Below are 14,336 nucleotides of genomic sequence, written 5' to 3' on the forward strand. Positions count from 1 at the left end.
GGCTGCCGGCTGCTGCGGAGGCACTCTAACCCTGGGTCAGGGTGCCGCCGCCGCAGCCGGCAGCCCGGGGTTTCCCTGGGTCAGGGCGCAGCCGGAGAGGGCGGCAGGCAGCTCTCGTGGAGCTGCCGTAGTGGTGCCTACGGATGGTCAGCTGCTCGGGCGCCTCCGGTGGACCGCCCGCAGGCACCACTGCGGCAGCTCCACCGGAGCCGGGACCAGCGCGGGGGGCAGCGAAATTACCGTCTGCCTAGGGCGCTCAAAATCCTAGCGCCGGTCCTGCTTACAAGTGTAGCAGGAACATCTTTCAGTGGAGTGCTTTGGATTGGTAAGACCCCTGTGGACACCACACTGTCTGTTCCCAAAAGGTTAGCTGTGGGGGCTCTCCCCTCCAGGAGATCTGACCCTCAGTTTTCCCTTAAACTCTGATCCACAGGAGATTTTTCACCTTCCTCCTGGGATAGATCCTCCCTACAAAAGGTGGGTGGACTCTCTGACCCGCCCTCACCTTTCATCTGTACTTCCCTCTCTGGACTCCCCTCTGGGTCAGACACTTCTGTGTCCCCCAAAAGGGAAGGTGACCCTGGTCCAGATATGGATTCACAGCTACCAGCTATGACAGATCCTTCACTGGGCAGCAAAATCCCCCCCTTCCCTCAGGTTGGGCTTGCTTCCAGCTACAGAGTCCTTGGGGTCTATTCTCACCGCAGCAGTTATCAGGACCCCAACTTCCATCTTTGGAACACATGTCTGTGCACCCAGGGCAGGCCCTGTCCCCTGCTGACCTGCAACTTCATGGCGGTCAGCAGCTAGGATGGCCTCCCTGCTACAAGGTGGAACATTCCCCTCCTGCACGCAGATGATTACGGGACAGGAGCTGGCTTCCTCCAGCCCCTCCCTCTGGGACTTGCCTTGAGCCACAGGGCTACAGAAACTGGTTACAGCTATTGCTGCCCCCAAAGCTGCATTCTTTACTGCCACAGAGAAGTTTAAGAGACACCCTCCTATTCCCCCAGCAGTCCATGTGACCTCACAACTTCCCCCCTGGGGTTTTAGCACAGGATTCTTTCTGGCTGCTAACAAACCCTAGGACAGTTCCTGCCACATCAAAGAAAATCATTCATAGACTCCAGGACTGGAAGGGACCTCGAGAAGTCATCGAGTCCAGTCCCGTGCCCTCATGGCAGGACCAAATACTGTCTAGACCATCCCTGATAGACATTTATCTAACCTACTCTTAAATATCTCCAGAAGATGGAGATTCTACAACCTTCCTAGGCAATTTATTCCAGTGTTTAACTACCCTAACCGTTAGGAACTTTTTCCTAATGTCCAACCTAAATCTCCCTTCCCTAGTAGAAACAGTGCAAAATTGTGTGCCACTGTTGCAACAGTCAGCTTAGCCTGCAAATGACCAGTTTTCATGTGTACCTTAGCTAAAGATGCAAGGACTTTGAAACCTCCCACCAGTTCTAATTCTGCCATTTTCCCTGGCAACAAATCCTTCCGGATCAGGTCCTTCCTGACCACAGAAATTTTGGCACCTGTAGCTCTTAATCCAATGAGTAATTTACCATTAAGTTTAACAGCATGCACATACTCACTGCTTGGTTGGGTAGAAGCAACCTTTACAAATCCTGTGTGGAAAGAGGCTGCAGCCTGGCTCTGAGACACAGCAGCTTCATGTGTTGCCTGTTCCTGCTTAGGCAAGGACAATTATTCCTCAGGTGCTCAGTGGACTTACAATGATAGCACCTCTTGGGCTCCTCTGCTTGTACAGGAGATTTGGGATGAGTAACAGGGGAATGGGGAGGTGATGGCCCAGCCTCCTTTTTCCCAGGGGTAAAATGGTGATTTTGCTTTCCCCTAATCCTGTACCCCTCTGCCAGTGGTTTCTGCTTAACTGCAGCTTGTGCTTGCTCATTAGAGTCTGCAAGCCAGCTAATTCACCCACTGCATTCAAATTTTTGTCCCACAAATACTGTTTTACATTATTACTGCACATACTTAGGAATTGTTTCTGAGTAACCAAATTACACATTCCTTCAAAGCTTATAATGCCTTTCCCCCTCACCCACTTATCTACCAAATTTTTCATTTCATTTACATAAGCCACATTACTCAGTTCAGATCCCCTCTTAAAACTCCTGAATTTAATCCTGTAGGTTTCAGGTGTAATGTGAAACTATTTCAAAACCAGTTCCTTAAATTTACCATAATTTGAAGCATCATTAATAGGCATTTTATTGACTATGTCTAGAGCTCTGCCAGTTAATTTTGCTATCAATGTGGTCATCTTTTGATCTTCAGGGATAGCATAGAGGGTGCATAGTCTCTCAAAGGTGATGAAACATTCAGCAATATCGCTGGATTCATCATACTGTGGACATAGTCGCTCCCATTTGTGAATTTTTGGGGAAGTGGAATCAGCAACTGGAGGATTTTGTCTCTTCAACTCTGTAACAGCCAGTTCATGCTTCCGGACCTCAATTTGGGCCTGTATTTCTCTCTCTCTCTCTCTCTCTCTCTAACTCCAGGGCTCTTTTATGGGCAGCCTCCTCCTTGGCTGTTTCTGCCTCCATAGCCCTTCTGTGTGCTGTTGCCTTTGCTTCTTTGAGTTTCAACTGAAACTCTTGGTCCTTTGCCTTCTCTTCTGCTTCCAATCTAGCCAGCTCTAGTTTAGTAGCTGCTTCACTGGTAGTCATTTCCCTGCTTTCTTGTGCTCGTCCACATCCCCTCTCCAGTTCACTGAAATTGGGATGCACTCAGCTCAGGGGCTTCTTAGGGCTGGTCTACAGTGGAGGTGGGGGGTATCGATCTAAGATACGCAACTTCAGCTACGTGAATAGCGTAGCTGAAGTCGAAGTATCTTAGATCAATTTACCTGGGGTACTCTTGGCGCGGGATCGATGTCCGCGGCTCCTTGTGTCAACTCCGCTCACTCCAGTGGAGTTCCGGAGTCGACGGGAGCACATTCAGGGATCGATATATCGCATCTAGATGAGATGTGATATATCGATCTCTGAAAAATCGATCGCTACCTGCCGATACAGTGGGTAGTCTGGACATACCCTTCGTTAACAGAGACTTTCCCAGCGCCCAGTGTTCAGCCTTTCTGGGCAATTTGCAACCTGTGCAGTTCTAGCTTCTTCTGATCTTTACTCTTACTTTTCTGTCCCTACTTCCCTTACCCAAAATAAGCAAACAGAAAATAACAAACTAGTAACCAGTTTGTCTGTTCTCCAGTCACCACACCCAAAACTCACTTAAAATCACTACCAATATCTCAAAGCAATCAGCTGTGCCTACGTCCATGCATGACTCAGAACTTCCAGGTAGCAGCCATGGTTCACATGCTACCTTGAATGACCTCAAGTAGACTTCTTATGTGGATTGGAGCCTTCCAAGATCTATTGTCCGTTAAGTGTTTCTTGATTGGGCACTTAACTTGCAAATTCTTTTCTAAAGAAGCTGCCCAAATGCCTTACTAAGGCTACTGAAAATCAAACCAGTACACAGCCAATATTCATAACTTCAAATACAAAAATGATACATGCATACAAATAGGATGAATAGATTCAGTAGACCTTTACAGAGATACGTAGCATAAAACATATTCCAATTGTCATATATACATTCATAGGCATATTTCCATAAAGCCTTTTGGGGTGCAACATCACTATAGGACATTACAGAAATGTACTGCAAGGGAATATCTCTAGATTCTTAGGTGAACTTTATTCCCCTTTTCCCTGCAAAATGCAGCACCTAGGAGCACTTTGTCCACTCACAGGATGTTTTTCAAATGACATCCTGAACCCCAAAGATCACTATAGCTGGCCAGTAGTCAGGCAGCAGCTCCACAGTTCTCATCAGTCTTGTTCTTTCTGGAGGGGGCACTGCCAAATCATATACAATGGGCTTGAGACCCTCCTGTCCTTTCTACTCCCTTTGGGGTTCTGTCACAGCAGAAGGGAGTAGGAGCAGTATAGAGGGACCCAAGCCCCCTACTCCACCAGGTCCAAATCAAGGGCTCTAAAGGTATTGCAGGATCCAGACCACTCGTTGGTCCACCCCAAGTTATACTTTTCCCTGGGTCACTTGCTACTGGACTGCGGCTCTTCCATTTGGGGCATGGTCACAGTCATAGCAGTATCAGATTAGTCTGCCAGGGGGACAATATTCCATTCTTAAGGGCCTCTTACAGGTTTCCAACTCCAACAAGAGGAGGAATATGAATCACTTCTTGCAGACTGGCCTTATCAATGCTGTAGTCACTATTCCACAGCTCCAGGCTTTAAATCTCACTTCCCAGTGCAGCCTATAACTTTTTCCCTCCTTCCTCTGGGTTACCAGTGCCCTTTTAAGCTGTCCCTCCACCTGGAGTATGCCCTGCAGTTGGTAAGGGGTGGGGGTCTCCCTAACCCAGTATTGCCTTATGCCTTGCTCTGGTTTAGTGTGTAGTCTGTAAACCCCATCCCAAACCCTCCTCCTCAGCTCCCGAGTCACCGGGTGAACTTTTGTTGAGTCTTCCTGCCTCCACCAGTCTTGTGAAAAGAAGTTTGCATTTTTATAATTCATGCCAGCTTGATGTAGCCATTGTGAATTGGTATGGTTGCAGAGACAAATAGCACCACCTCACTCTGGAGTTATGGTCCTTCAGGAACTGTAGCCATCAGAGGGGACAGTCACCAGCTGGAATGGATGGCTCCATAGGTAATAGAATAGGGCATCTACAAACCTTTTTACCATTAGGGCCTCCTTCTCTATTTCTGAAGAGGCAACATCCTGGGGGAACAACTTCCTGCTGATGTTGAAGACAAGAGGTTCCCCTCCCCCCACTTCTTGTGACAGTACAGCTCCAAGGCTGACATCAGATGCATCCATTAAGTATGGTATGTAATTATCGTTTAAATCAGCTTCTGTACCAGATGACTGGAGGATAGGAAATGTGACACCATTTTTTTTAAAAGGCTTCAGAGGCAAACCTGGCAATTACAGGCCAGTAAGCCTAACTTTAGTACAAGACAAATTGATTGAAACTATACTAAAGAACAGAATTATCAGACTACAGTGGGGCAGCTGCCCCACTTCCACAGAACAGGGGTTGAAAGCAGGCCTGGAGAGGGCTGTAGCTTGGAGAAAAGAGTGAAAACAGCTGAGGGAGTAGCTAACCACAGGTGTGACCAGCCCAATCAGGCCACAGCTGGCCCTATAAAGGGGCTGTGAGCCAGACATGGAGGAGCTTCCCTCTAGCCTGGGAGAGAGAAGGGCTAGTTGCCTAGGAGCAGCCCTGGTAAACTCCCCAGCTGCAGACCTTGATGAAGGCCTATGAAGAGGTACTGGGGCTGCAGAGATACAGCCTGGGAATAGGCAGAGCTAGGTGGTCCTAACCCCTTGCTAATGGTGAGTGGCCTTTACAGACTGAAGTCTGCCCCAGTGAGTGGGGACTAGATGATGACCCTCAGTAGCCACTGAGGCAAGGTGGGTTTAGAGGGTTAGGGGTTCCCCTGGGAGGGGAAACCCAAAGTAAGGGCGTACTGCTGGGGGAAGAACCTCAAGGTGAAGGGGCATTGGGGTCTGGGAGGCCTTAATGCAGGTGAGCCACTGACCAGCAGAGGGTGCTCTGGAGTTGAAAAGAGCTAATTCCCAGATGAACAGCAGGAGGTGCCATGCTGGTGAGTCTTCACGTTGCTAGACAGATGAAAACAATTTGTAGGGGAAGAGTCAGCATGGCTTTTGTAAAGGGAAATCATGCCTCGCCAATCTATCAGAAGTCTTTGAGGGGGTCAGGAAACATGTGGACAAGGATAATCCAGAGGATATAGTGTACTTAGACTTTGACAAGTAAACAGTCATGGGATAAGAGGGAAGGCCCTCTCATGGGTTGGTAACTGATTAAAAGACAGAAAACAAGGGGTAGGAATAAATGGTCAGTGTTTGCAATGGAAAGAGGTACCTAGTGGTATCCCCTAGGGGTCTGTAGTGGGACCAGTGCTGTTCAACATATTCATAAATGATCTGGAAAAAGGGGTAAACAGGTAGCAAAATTTGCAGATGATACACAATTGAGAGAGTTCAATACAAAGCAGACTGCAAAGCGTTACAAAGGGATCTCGCAAAACTGGGTGACCGGGCCAGAAAATGACAGATGAAATTCTATGTTGGTAAATGCAAAGTTTTGCACACTGGAAAACATAATGCTTACAAAATGATGGGTGTAAATTAACTGCCACCATGCAAGAAAGAGACCTTGATGTCATCCTGGATAGTTCTCTGAAAACATCTGCTCAGGGTGCAGCCAAAAAAAAGGAACCAAAAGAACATTAGGAAAAGAATAGATAATAAGACAGAAAATATCATCATGTCTCTACATAAATCCATGGAATACTGTGTGCAATTCTGTTCACCGATCTCAAAAAAGATATATTAGATTCTGAAAAGGTACAGAGAAGGGTAACCAAAGGGTTTGGGACAGCTTCCATACGAGGAGAGATTAAAAAGACTGGGACTTCTTATCTCGGAAAAGAGATGACTTTGTGGAGAAAGTGAATAAGGAAGTGTTGTTTATTCCTTCATATAACATAAGAACCAGGAGTCACCCAATGAAATTAATAGGCAGCAGGTTTAAAACAAAAGGAAGTCTTCACACAGCGCACACTAAACCTGTGGAACTCATTGCCAGGGGATGTCGTGAAGACAAACAATAACAAGGCTCAAAAAAGAACTAGACAAGTTCATGGAGGACACAGGGCTGGTGCAACCATTTAGGCAACCTAAGCAGTTGCCTAGGGTGCTAGGATTTGGGGGGGTGCCACTTTCTTCGGCAGCGACTGCAGTGGCCAGATCTTTGGCTGCTCCGGTAGCTGCCGGCATTTAGGTAGAGGGAGCTGGGGCAGGGGAGCGCAGGGAGGGCCACCTGCTGCAAGTAAGGGGGGGTGAGGGGAAGGCATGCAAGGGAACTCCCTGCCCCGCCTCCTCCCTGAGCATGCCATGGCTGCTTCACTTCTCCCGCCTCCCAGGCTTGCGGCGCCAATCAGCTTAGGTGCCGCAAGCCTGAGAGGCAGGAGAAGTGAAGTAGCATTGGGGTGCTCGTGCTCCTGCACAGAGCAGAGGTGAGCTGGGATGAGGGGGTGCCTTAGAGTGGAGGGTGGAGAGCTGCCGCAAGAAGAGTGCCTCAGGGTGGAGGGGGAAGGAGCTGCCGTGCGGGACCTCAGGGTGGGTGGGGGGGGCGCAAGGTGGAAGTTACACCTAGGGTATGAAACATCCTTGCACCGGCCCTGGGAGGATAGGTCCATCAATGCCTGTTAGCCAAGGTGGTCAGGGATGCAACCCCATGCTGAGTGTTCCTAGCATCTGTTTGCCAGAAGCTAGGAGTGGATGATAAAGGATGGATCACTCAATGACTGCCTGTTCTGTTCATTCCCTCAGAAGCATCTGGCATTGGCCACTGTCAGAAGACAGGATACTGGGCTAGACCACTGGTCTGACCCAATATGGCTGTTCTTATGTTCATTTACAAAATAAAAGACTTCAAGAGGTCAGGGTGAAACAAAATGGGTTCTTGGATCCAGGGCCAGCTCCAGACACCAGCAGAACAAGCACACGCCTGGGGAAGCACAGTCCAGGCAGCACTTTTTTTGTGCTGCAGTGGTTCAGGCAGTGGCAGTCCAAGCATGTTTGGGGTTTTTTGTGGTGTGGGTGTGTGGCTTTTTTTGCTTCAGATGGCAAAAATGGTAGAGCAGGCCCTGCCTGGATGAGTCATTCTTTTATTATCTGGAAGGTTTTGCCAAAGGCTTCAGTTCAGTGGGTCTTCCCTGGTGAGGCATCTTTCACCAGTTATGTTAAAGAGGTGGTGATCATGGCAAAGTTGGGGATGAAACATTATAATATTGTGCTAGCCTCAGGAAACAGCACACCTGTTTCTTTGTAGAGGGGATAGTGCATTCTGACAAGGCCTTCACCTTTCCCACCAAAAGGCGTAACTGTTCCTCACCCACAGTATGTACCAGGTAGTTCACTTGTTGGTCAATCAACATTTAGCGGGGCTGGCTTTCAGTCCAGCTTCCTGAAATGCCTGTAGGACCGCTGTGGTCATCCCACCCTCTCTCTTTCTCTTCCTGCAGGTGCAAATGTTTCAACACAGCCTCTATCCACTCCATCCCAGAGGCTGGTCCAGATTCGAAGGCAGAAAAAACAAACTCAAGAAGACATGTTTGCCAAGCTCATGCAGTCCTCTCGCACTGATAAGGCCCAGCTGAATACATGGAGGCAAACAATTGTGGAGTCCTGTAAAGCATTACAGGAACACAAACAGAGGAGAGACGCACACGATGAGAGCAGGCAGGACGCTATGGTCAAGCTCATGCGGGAGCAAACTGACATGCTCCGCAGTATGGTGGATCTAATGTGGGAAAGGCAGCAAGACCAGACTTTTGCTGCAGCCCCTGTATAACCGCCCTCCCTTCTCCCCAGGTTCCATAGCTTCCTCACCCAGATGCCCAAGAACATGAGGGGGAGGCTACGGGGACCCACACACTCAACTTGAGGATTGCCCAAGCAGCATAAAGCTGGCATATGCGAACCTTTGATTTGGTTTCTCAACTTGTCCTTTGCTCCTCCTCTACCCCCTTAACCAAACCCCACCCCAGTCTGCCTTCTGATTTCTCAATGTGTTGTGCATCAAATAATAAAGAATAGTTTTTAAACAATTTAGACTTTATTTCCTTTCATAGATAGATATGTAGGGGGCGGGTAACTTCGAAAGAAACAAAACACAACTGTCACATCATACCCCAGCCAGTCATGAAACTGGCTTCCAAAGCTTTTCTGATGTGCAGCGTGCCCTGCTGTGCTCTTCTAATAACCCTGTTGTGTGAAATTGGCTACCAGGCGAGTTGCCTCAACCTCCAACCCAGCCATAAAAATTTCCCCCTTAATCTCACAGAGATTGTGGAGCACACAGCAAGCAGCAATTACAATTGGAATATTGGTTGTGGTGAGATCTAACTGAGGCAGTAAACTGCACCAGCGCTCCTTCACATGTCCAAAAGCACATTATTCTACCACCATTCTGCACTTGCTCAGTCTATAGTTGAACTGCTCTTTACTACTGTCCAGGGTGTCTGTGTATGGCTTCATGAGCCATGGCATTAAGGGGTAGGCTGGATCCTTGAGATTAACTATAGGCATTTCAACATCCCCAACAGTAATTTTCTGGTCTGGGAAGTAAGTCTCTTCCTTCAGCTGTTTAAACAGACCGGAGTTCCTGAAGATCCAAGCGTCATGCACCTTTCTCAGCCATCCCACGTTGATGTCGGTGAAGCATCACTTGTGATCAACCAGTGCTTGCAGCACCATGGAAAAGTACCCCTTGTGGTTTATATACTGGCCGCCCCAATGTGCCAGGGTCAAGATAAGGATAGGCATTCTGTCTATCGCCCTGCTGCAGTTAGGGAACCCCAGCGCATTAAAGCCATCCACAATGGTCTGCACATTTCCCAGAGTCACTACCCTTGAGAGCAGCTAGTCAATGATTGTGTTGGCTACTTGCAGCACTGCAGCCCCCACAGTAGATTTGCCCACTCCAAAGTGATTCCCGACTGACAGAGCTGTCAGGTGTTGCAAGCTTCCACAGTGCTATGGCCACTCACATCTCAGCTTGAGGGCTGACTCTCATTTTGGTGTCTTCGTGCTTCAGGGCAGGGGACAGCAAGTCACAAAGTTCCATGAAAGTGGCCCTTGCACATGCAAAAGTTTTGCAGGCACTGAGAATCATCCCAGACTTGCAACACTATGCCACCAGTCTGTGCTTGTTTTCCGGGCCCAGAATTGGTGTTCAATGGTATGAACCAGGCCCAATGCCACCATGATCTCCCAATCGCCACATGTCATGCTTCTAGGAATGTCTGTGTCCATGTCCTCATTAGTATAGTAACTGCATTGTCGTTGCTTCCTCGCCCGGTTTTGCAAGTGGTGCACATACTGCTGGATAATGCATGAGGTATTTAGAATGGTCAAAACTGCAGCAGAGATCCGAGCAGGCTCCAGGCTTGCTGTGCTATGGTGCCTGCATGGGTAATCCTGGAAAAAGGGCGTGAAATGAGCTGTTCAGTTCAAGATGGCCGATAAAAGGCGGTAAATGGTTGTCTTCTGTAGCTTTCATGGAGTCGGGAAGCTCATTAGAGCTGCAAGAGCGGGAAAGCAGAGTTTGCGGCAGAAACATGAGCAGAGTTTGCAGCGGAAGCTGTGCAGCTCTGTTCATGATGGCCGAAAAACAGCAGAGAATTGTTGCCTTCTGTAGCTTCCACGGGAGCCCAGGACAGACAACATTGAAAAAGCGGCTGAAGCTGTGCGGCTCTGTTCATGGTAGCCGAAAAAAGATGGGAAATGGTTAGATGAAAGAGTAGATAGAAAGATGAGAGAACATGTGAGGTGGATTCATAGTACCAGGACACAGGCGGTACACCGTGCTGCACCATCTGCTGGTAGTATGGCATCTGCCATAGATTTCACAGAGGGAGGAGTGAGTGATGGCACACACCCAGAAACACACGCGAGAATGTTTTTGCCCCATCATGCACTGGGAGCTTAACCCACAATTCCAATTGGTGGCAAAGACTGCGGGAACTGTGGGATAGCTACCACAGTGCACTGCTCTGACATTCGATGCTAGCCTCGATACCGTGGACGCACTCTGCCAGATTCACACGCTTTAGTGGGGATACACAACACCGACTGTATAAAATTGCTTCTGAAAATTCGAATAAAATAAGTTTGAATTAATTTTGTGCTGTAGATGTACCCTTTGAAAGTGTTCCCCATCCCCCCACATAGCAGGTATCAATAACCACTGACTCCAGTGGATATTATTATACTTTCCCTTTTCTTTAATTAAATCAAAATAAAATATAATATCAAGCAAACACAGCCACACACTAATACAGCCAATAAATAACACACACAATGGAGAGGTCTATGATGATTGTCAGGATAGACAATTAGAAACTCTTTAATAAATTACAGGATGATTCTACTTCTTACTAGATGCCTCACCAAACTAGTATTGTTTGTTCTATAATCTGATAATAAACTCACCTTTTTTTCTTCCTTACATCCTTTCCCATTGGTGATACTTTTATTGTTGGTAAGTGTAATATTTCAATTGACTGTTTTATAGAACCTGTTTATTATGGTTCTTTTTCAAAATAAATGAAAGAAAGAGAGCAAGGAGGATTTTTAATTAATGTGGAGTGCACCCTCAGGCTCTGCCCTTAGGTACAATACTCTGTTTACAGTGAGCCTATGGCACTGACAGGTGGTCTGGAGCTGTGAGAAGGAGAAACCTCTCAAGGGGGCCTGTAAGTCATATTAGATCAGGCTTGATTGACTCTGTTAGATGATTGTTCAAAGAGAAGCAGTTAGTAAAGTCTAGACGACCCAGTAGAATTGCATTTTTAAGACCATTTTCACATTGCAAGAAGTGTCTAGAAAATAGTAAATAATAATAGTACTGACCTCTACTGATTTTCACTCTTGGAACTCGTAAGTTGAACAGTGCGGGCTGGCTCCTTCAGTGGGATGCAGCAGCTTTGCACTATCTTGCTGGTGTTTTTTGGCTGCAAAACCCTGTTCAAATGGCTGCTGGAGGATGCAAATTTAACCCTGCAATGGCATACAGCTGAAAGGGGCTCTTACGTAACACCTCTTCCTTGTTGCTGGTGAGCAGGAAAGGGGAATGGGGTTACTTAAAAGGAGGAGTGATGAAGACACCAACCTTGAATTAGAGTTTTAACCTTTTGCAGCCACTACAGGTTGGTATAAGTTAGAACTACCGTAAGAATGCTCTAATGCAGTGGGGGTGGGGATATAAGCATGGAAGGGGGTCAATTTATGAATTTGCCAGGGTGCTGGAATCTGACAACTTAGGTTTGCCAATATATAATAGAATCCAGTAGGATAACCCCATTCTATTGAGCCTAAGAGGTGTTAGCTTACTAGTTTTAACTCTGGTTTCTTTTCAGGTCAACTTTTTACTTGAATAGTATTTTTCAAATCAGAACTCCTGCTTATTTTTAACCAACCAATAATTTATTAATTCACCCAGGACCACATTAGTACAATCAACAGTTCACGACTCAAATGTAGACATAGCCAATTGTGCATACTACAACACAATACAGTCTTGCAAGCAATTATCATAGACTAGAGCCGAGGCTCAGCAGTTGTATTCAGGAATTATGCAAATTATCAAGATTTCTTATTACATTTACTGATGATCTTAAATTCTCAATTCCTAACACATTTATCAGATTTCCAAGGATGCACTCATCTTGAAGGCGTATTTTAAGAGTGCGGTACTCCTCTTTGACTGGATTGGTGCAAAAGAGAACGGTTTAGAATATTAAAAGTATGGCTGTTGATTAATCACAGTTAACTCACTTGATTAACTCTTAATATCCAAAGTTACACCCTGGTTTATATGTTTTAACATTTCTTCTTCCTTGTGCAAGACAAGCAATGGTCTCAAGTTGCAGTGGGAGAGGTCTAGGTTGGACATTAGGAAACACTATTTCACCAGGAGGGTGGTGAGGCGCTGGAATGGGTGACCTAAGGAGGTGGTGGAATCTCCATCCTTAGAAGTTTTTAAGGTCAGGCTTGACAAAGCCCTGGCTGGGATGATTTAGTTGATGTTAGTCCTGCTTTGAGCAGGGAGTTGGACTAAATGACCTCCTGAGGTCTCTTCTAACCCTAATCTTCTATGGTTCTATGAATTCCTATTACTTCTAGAATGCAACAACTTTTATTTAAAATGAAAACCAACAAAATCCACACAATCGTCTAAATTTGGATGACATACTCCATACATTTTTGATTGTGCATAAACAGTTCACTTTATTTTGGACTTACAACAGAACAAATGACATGTTCACATATAGAAGGATGTAGATCTGACCCACAAAGCAAACAAATGTGCAGATTCTGATTTGGGGTGAAAGACATTATTCATGGCATATTTGATTTATAAAATACACAATGTATAGTTTATACTTTGGGGTGAAAACACTGATAGGAAAGAAGGGTGTGACCCTTGGTTGGTGACTTGTTGTTCTTTTCAACTAGATTACGATGGAGAAAGAGGTTTTATACATATACAGTTTATGAGAGATTCTTGCCTAGGTGATTAACAACTTTCTTTTAGCCACTTTAGTTTCTATGGGTTCTGTTCTTGGGGAGAGGAACTTCCAACCTTTGCTGATTGGTGGGCATTTAAATAAAGTGTCTCATGTGATGTGAACCATTTTCTTATTTTATTTATTCTGAGGTGGATCCTATTTTGGGGATAAACAGAGATGTATAACATTACTAATTCCTTCTGGCCCTCCTAAAATAAGAAGTTATTAGAAGGACAAAGTGCATGGTGTAATATCCTTTATTGGACCAACTTCTGTTGGTGAAAGAGACAAGCTTTTGAATTTGTGTAGAGTTCTCATTCAGGTCTAGGAAAGGTATTAGAGCAGTGGCGGGCAACCTGCAGGCCATGGACTGCACAGAGCCCATCAGGGCAATCCGCTGGTGGCCACAGGACAGTTTGTTTACAGTGACCATCCGTAGGCACGGCCGCCCACAGTTTCCAGTGGCCGCAGTTTGCCGTTCCCGGCTAATGGGAGCTGCGAGAAGCGACGTGGGCCACAGTGACATGCTGGTTGCTGCTTCCTGCAGCTCTGATCGGCCATTGGGAGCTGTGGCCGGTCATGCTTGCATACAGTCAATGTAAACAAACTGTCACACAGCCCGCCAGCAGATTACCCTCACAGGCCATGTGCAGGCTACAGGTTGCCCACAACTGTATTAGAGTGTCACAGCTAAATAAAAGACGGAACAGATTGTTTAGCATAAGGAGTTAATTAACACGTTGTAAGAGACCATTCAAGGTGAAGTGGGCAGTTAACACCAGTGCAGTCATAGGACGAAGGAGGATTAGTTGGTTATAGATTGTTGTAATGAGAGAAAATTCAGTGTCTTTATTCAGTGCATGATTTTTAGTGTCTAACAAAGTTATGAATTTAAGCTTCCAGATTAATCTTTTGAAAAAGTGTTGTGCAAGTTTCCTTTTGGTCATATATGGAGTGACCATTTTGTGAAAAGCCCGCAGGTGATAGGGTGTTTTTGTCTTTTATCATTTTTCTATGCAAGTTTGTTAGGGTGTATAGTGATTGTCTCATTTCACCTACATAGTTGTTATTGGGGCATTTAATGCACCAGATGAGGTACATCACATATGTAGTGATAGGCAAGTGTAGGAATCTTGAGAGGTGAGTTGTGAAGGTGCTGATATT

The 14,336-nt window shown here is 46.2% G+C and overlaps 1 long non-coding RNA gene across 2 annotated transcripts in view; it reads left to right on the forward strand.

Moving 5' to 3' along the window:
• The window catches only part of LOC116838979 (uncharacterized), a 14,225-nt gene extending 5,517 nt beyond the window's left edge, over positions 1-8,708 (forward strand). For both annotated transcript variants that reach the window (XR_004377027.2, XR_004377028.2), the window contains exons 3-4: positions 4,776-4,892; positions 8,124-8,708. This is a non-coding gene — a long non-coding RNA (uncharacterized LOC116838979). The remainder of the gene's footprint in view (positions 1-4,775; positions 4,893-8,123) is intronic.
• Positions 8,709-14,336: the final 5,628 nt, after the last annotated feature.

This window comes from Chelonoidis abingdonii, chromosome 1 (assembly GCF_003597395.2).
Source record: "Chelonoidis abingdonii isolate Lonesome George chromosome 1, CheloAbing_2.0, whole genome shotgun sequence".
NCBI classification, from domain to species: domain Eukaryota; kingdom Metazoa; phylum Chordata; order Testudines; family Testudinidae; genus Chelonoidis; species Chelonoidis abingdonii.